Source organism: Cyprinus carpio, chromosome B12, assembly GCF_018340385.1.
Source record: "Cyprinus carpio isolate SPL01 chromosome B12, ASM1834038v1, whole genome shotgun sequence".
Taxonomy (NCBI): domain Eukaryota; kingdom Metazoa; phylum Chordata; class Actinopteri; order Cypriniformes; family Cyprinidae; genus Cyprinus; species Cyprinus carpio.
In genome coordinates, this window is record NC_056608.1 from 22,822,542 (window position 1) to 22,828,964 (window position 6,423).

Consider the following 6,423-nt stretch of genomic DNA (forward strand, 5'->3'; position numbering starts at 1 on the left):
CAGAGGATGACCGGCACAGAGTAGCATTATAACAGAAGCTTTCAGATGTAATCTAGTATGATAACACAGCGCGGCTTTTGTTTTCCCCCACATATCACGGACCGTAAGGATCGGAAGCGGTCGAAACCGGTTCATAATACAAAGCTCTGCTGCTGTCGGCCGTGTGCACTCTCGTCGAAAAATCAAGACGGCCATTGTTTTTGCGCCGACAGACCTTTAAGCCCGCACCCTGCTAATCATTCTACTACATAAATAAATCATATAAGCTCATACGCATGAACATGATTTCTTTGCCCGAGTCCTGTCGAATTGCATCGCTTTGGGATGAAGACCACAACTCCCATGATTCCACAATCGGTCACGGTGTCATCAAACTACGCTACCTGGACTTTGTTAATTTTGAATACGCACCCTCTAGCGGCGAAAAATTACACATTGTGCCTTTAACAGATGTATTGGTGTAAGTTCTGTAATTGGAAAAAATTTAAATTATTTTAAAGTGCCGTTTGCATTTCCAAATCTTTGTTATATAGATTCTGTTAGTTATATGGATTTCTGTTTCAGCAGCCTCACTGTATAGAGTTAATGAGACTTGTGTGATAATGAATGGCTGCTGCTTAAATCTTTGCTACATTGCCCCCTTTGTGAGATCTCTCCATGCAATTGCTAAAGACAGCGTATCATTATGGATATGTACATCTACATAAAAGAAAATGGGCCTTGCCTTTATTCATGATCATCAAGCTTAATGATTAATATCAGTGTTAAAGACCCATAAAATGAGGTGTGTAAAGCTGTCATCTTATTATTTGTATATACACGTGTCTCCACACCGGAATTGACATGTCAGCTGATCTGTTTTCCCCATTATTTGAAATGAGGTATTGCTTCTGTCTGCATTTATTTTGCATTGACAATTTTAATCTTTTTTGTGATTTTGAGTTTGGAAGATGTACATTTATGGATGTATATTTGATTGTAGTGGTTTAAAGGGGATAATTATTATATTATAGATATTCACCCTCAGGCCATCCAAGATGTAGATGGTTTGTCTCTTCATCAGAACATCTATCTGGAGAAATTTTGCATGACATCACTTTGCGCACCTGTGGATCCTTTAGCAGTGAATCGGTGTGCCATCCAGAATGAGAGTTCAACAGCTGATAAAAAACTTAAAGAAACAAAGTCATCTTCATCTTGAAAGGCCTGAGAGTTAGATTGCCACATGATGGAAAGTTAGCCATAAAACACAATGAACTGGGTTTTTTATTGTTGGTTTGTGAATAAGTGTTATGATATGATTAAAATTAGGTTGGCTTTGTTTAGCAGAGAGATGAAATGCTTAAAAAAAAAAATCCCTAGGAGCTTCCTACACTTGATGTCTTCCTAAGACATCCCACTTGATGGTCAGATCATTGGCCACGAAGATATGGGTCTCCAAGTGTTCACAATTGATGTGTTTGTTACTTTCACTAAAAATAGCATTTATTTTGGGTAAGTTTCACTACATTTTTTGTAAATTAATGTTTAGACACTACTTTTTGCATATTTAACCTGTGCACTTTGGAACTTGGATGTGGGAAACAATTACATTTGCATGGAAAACAGCGCATACCGCAGGAACGGTGTAATGGAAAATATTAGTGGTTTTGAAACCACTCTGCGCTACGTTGCTAAAACTATCTTTTGGATCTAACAGTAATTGTTTGCACGTAGCGTGGCACACTGTTGCTAGAAACACTTGAAATGATATCAAACAATGGGTTCTTAAATCTGTTGAAAATATCAAACATGTTTGATCTCCTCCAACTGAAAGGAATCAAAGTCTGAAGCTTAAAAAAATTGTGTCTGTGTCCATCATACACTACGTGATTTTTATTAAATATGTCAGCCAAAAAAATCTACAGACAGGGCTCTGACATTTGGCAACTAGCATCAACTTCTCCAGGCTGTAAATCGTGGAAAATTGTGTGCAAAATCTATAAGTGTATGTCAGCCTTTAAGAGACTTAGACCAAGTTTTACATCCAATTTAAATTACTTAATCTTCATAATGAGTCTAGTTTTCTGTGTTCATGATCCCCATTAATTAAATGTTTTTTAGTTTGTTTTGTTATTTGATTTTTGAATATGTGCGTACTTAGCTTAACATTGACTCTTCTAAATGTTGCAGTGTTCTTAAATGGCACTTTCAACTATGAATATAAAACTGATCAAATTGAATTCCCTTGTTTGCTTGATTTTAGTGTTCGGCGGTCTTTTTTTTGTGTGTGTGGATTGCCTTTTGCACACTTTGTACCTAGAATTTTTAATAAAACTGATGTGGAGCTGTAAGTGGAACAGGTGGTGTGCTTAATGTTACAAAATGTACCCATTCAGCACAGACATACTTTTTGCAGTTAATGATGTATATCTTAATTGATGCTTTATGCTTGTATGGTCATTTAAAATAAAAATTAAATTATTTTTGTGTGAGACGAATTAATAATCACTTTTATTTTAACATCAATTTTTTGTACTGATAATCAATACTCTTGTGCCTAAAAAATGTCTCAACGTAAATTTTGGGTGAGCTTAATAGGTGCGTTTACCCTATATCCATCAATTCAGAGTCTAAGAAGGGAGTATTTAGGACGCAGGGGTGCCGTCAAACTCCACTGCAGAGAATTAGCTCCAGACCCTTAATCAAACAAAACAGAACACTTGATCCAGTTTAATCGAGCGTCTTCAGGATTGCTAGAAAGTTAGAAAGCAGGGTGATTTTTTGATCCAGGTTGGAGCTAGGAAAGTGGATCTCAAGGGCACAGAGTTGGAGGACCTCTGATTTAGAGGATTGAGACAACTTTTTGTACCTTTTGGTCAAAGTGCAGCTCTGTATCTATAAGCACTCCTAGAACATCATCATTTAAAAAAAAAAAAAAAAAAAAAAAAAAACAGAAAATTACCATCGGTGGCCATATCTATTGGGCTTAATTCTTGGGATGCCAGCTGTGGATCCCTATTCATTATGAGATCTCAATTCTGTCATTTGAGTGATGAGGGGAGAGATCAGGCTCTCTTATGAACCACAGCGAAATTTCTCTCATGAAATTATTTATTAGTTCTGAGGCGTTGCAGGAAAACGCCAGCTTTTTGTTTCGCCAAAGGGCATTCAGAGGGCTGCACACCCCTCGTCAGAGGTTTCTGGGATCCTGAGGGTGGAGAATAATGGAAATGAATAAAGACCCCTTTCTTGCATTTTAATGTCACACAGGAGATAATTTACTACACAGTTCTGACTGCCCAATTCTCCTGGTCCTTGACTCACAGTGTAAATGCATGAGTGCTAGTTATTGAAATTCAAGATATTCTTTATAAGAAATCAATTTTGGGGGTGCGCTTTCAGTAGACCAGTAGACTTCAGAGAGAACTAAAAAAGGCAGTACAAATCATGTGGAGACACATTATTTTGACATTCTGCTTTGCATTTTTTCTCCTCATGACAGCAAACAATAATTGTGACATGCTGCAAAACTTTGAATGTGTCCATATCATTTTTTTTTCAGACTGTTTGGTGTTTTAGAATGTATGTCCATGTGGCCTGTGCAGAATGAAAACAAAGAGTCGTAATGCCTGTGTTCACACAAAATCATATGAATCAGTGTTATTTTAGTGTTTATTTATACATTCTGATAGTTATTTTACAAAATTTTTGAATTGCTGGTTTTCAGTTTTCCATTTTAGTTTTCAAGTTTCTGTTTTTAGCTTCATTTTTATTTTCAGTTTTTAGTTTCCATTAATTTTAGTATTTTAATTTAAACATCTTATTTTAGTTAATGAGAATATACTTTTCTTTTAAGTTTTTTCATCTTAGCATTTATATTGCATTTTTATAACCTATACTACTATACATAATATACTATACTATAATTATAGTTATTCTTTTATATTTTTTGCTTAAATTTTGTTTTGTCAAGTGTTTTTTAGTTCTTGCGCAAAGAAATAAAAAAAAAAAAAGGATTTTTTTTGAACCTTTGCCCAGCCTTAAATATGTTGTTGCAGTGCTTTTCCTTGCAATAACAGAGTGTAAACCAACAAAAAAGACAGTTTTTGAGAAAGCCATCAGCAATTCAAAGAGAAAGCAAAGAACAGAATCCGGATAATGGCAATGGGGATATGTTTCACCACCTCTGCAATTTACCGGCACCATGTCAACAAACGCAACCCTGAAAATCTATTGGCCCTGGATTTTAGGTCAGAAACCAATTGGTTCTTAGCGATTGATTATTGGATGTATCAGCAATCTGTTATCAGTTGTTGATTAATCGGTCAAAAACTGATCAGTGCACCAACTGAATAAAATTACACTATGATAGTTTTGATTTTTAAAGTATATTAGGAGACTGTAGACTAATATCTGCTGTCTGCATTGGGGGTGAAAAAAAAGACTATAGTTTTAATTAATCCCTCTCTTTTTTTTTTTTTTTTTTTTGGCATAAACATTTATCAGCCATTATCCTGAAACCTGTATAAACAGTTCATTTCAATGGTGTCATAGAATGGTATAAGAGGCTACTCAAGAGTGCACCGTAATACATCACAATCTTTTGATTGTCCTGCATAAACCTAAAAAATCAGTCTACCAGGCTTTCATTAGACAACCTAGGAATTTCAAGGAGAGAGTGTGCAGTTTTGTTGCAAGCTGTCCACGACATTGGCAATATAGAAGCAATTTACATGGGAAAAGTTCCTTACATATAAAATAAATAATCTGATCAAATATATGCTTTGAGTCTTTTAAAATGGGACTTATGGTTCCCCAACAACAATTTTGTGAAACTTGGTTCTGTGCGATTAGTGACAGTGTTAGACGTGACCAGAAGGACACTGTGTGGACCCTTCTCCTCTCCTTGTTGTGGTGTAAAAATATGATTGGTGTGACAAGAAAAGCAGCGGCGCAGTGGTGTCCGTGGCAGGCCACTTGGGCAGATTCCAGGAGGCTTAAATGTGCAGGACGCAGATCAAGAGTGGCTGGAGTGGCACGAAAAAGACCAGTGGGAGATGCAGAGAAATGCGATGATGTAACCGGAATAATCTAGCACTAACTGGGCCACTGCAGACAGAAGCATGGGGGGTGGGGGGGAGTCCCTACATTGGGGAAGTACAAGATGCTGTCACAATAGCTAGAAGAAAAAGAGTGGGGGAAAAAAGGAAGGGAAAATGAGAAATGCGAGTAAATGGTATGTGAGACGGATTAGAGGAAGCTCTGCTCCCACATGTGTTAAAACACGCTATGAACATGCAGTTCTTTATTGCAATGCAAACAAGATAAACCCTGACTGGTGTCTTTTATTACTTTTATTTTGTTCCCTCTGCATGGATGAGATGTGAAGTGCTAAAATGCCATCAGACAGTTTTGGGTTTTTGGGATTTAGGAGGCATGCAAAGCCCAAGACAATTATGAGCCGGCTGATCTCTCTCTGGAAGAATTCAGGTCGTCACTTACTCTAGAAATTTTGGTTTATTGGGTCTCCACTAAAGGTATATACTGTAAAACAGTTTCTCCATTTTTTTTAAATAAACTGGAGTTTAGACGTCTGTAACATGTCTGTAACTTTAAATTAATAGGCTAGTCTAAGTTCACCTACAAGATAAAAAGTATTTTGAAGCATTTACTCACTCTCAAGTTGTGTCTGTATGAATTTCTTAGTTATTATGGGAAAAATATGTAGTTTGTTTGTCAAAGGCTACCTGTTTTGTTACCAACATTCTTTAAAATATCCATCTTTTGTGTTTAGCAGAAGAAAGAAATTTATAAAGGTTTGGTAGAACATAAGGGTTTGTAAATGATGACAAAATTGACATTTTTGGGTGATCTTATCCCTTTAAACTTTTATTTATCTATGACACATTAGTGTGACAAAGACATTTATAATGTTACAAAAGATTTCTATTTTAAATAAATGCAAATAAATTATTTTGTACTTTCTATTCATCAAAGAATCTCATCATTTTTCACAAAAATATGAAGCAGGACAACTTTTTTTAATATTGATAAGAAGAAATGTTTTAGATAAAAACTAACATTAGATTAATAAAAACTAACATTCGTCATTTAAACTTGGCTAATTGTGTAGTTATTGCTTTGTTTTTTTGTTGCCAAAATTGGACGATAGGCATTATTGTACTGTACCAAATTATGTTATGTTTCCCCTGTTAAATTAAATTTTAAATCCTAGATATTCAACTTCTGGGTGCCAATGTACTTCTCTGCTTTTCAGGATCAAAGATTGTGTTTTCCCTGAAACATCTGCCAGCTTGATCAGCGTTAGTCCCAAACACAATTTATTCACAGCCAGAAGTGTTCCCATGAACCCTTCAGGAGTTCCCCATACCTAATCAGCATCATCCCTGGTTCCCACTGTTTTTGTGCAGCTCATGGCGG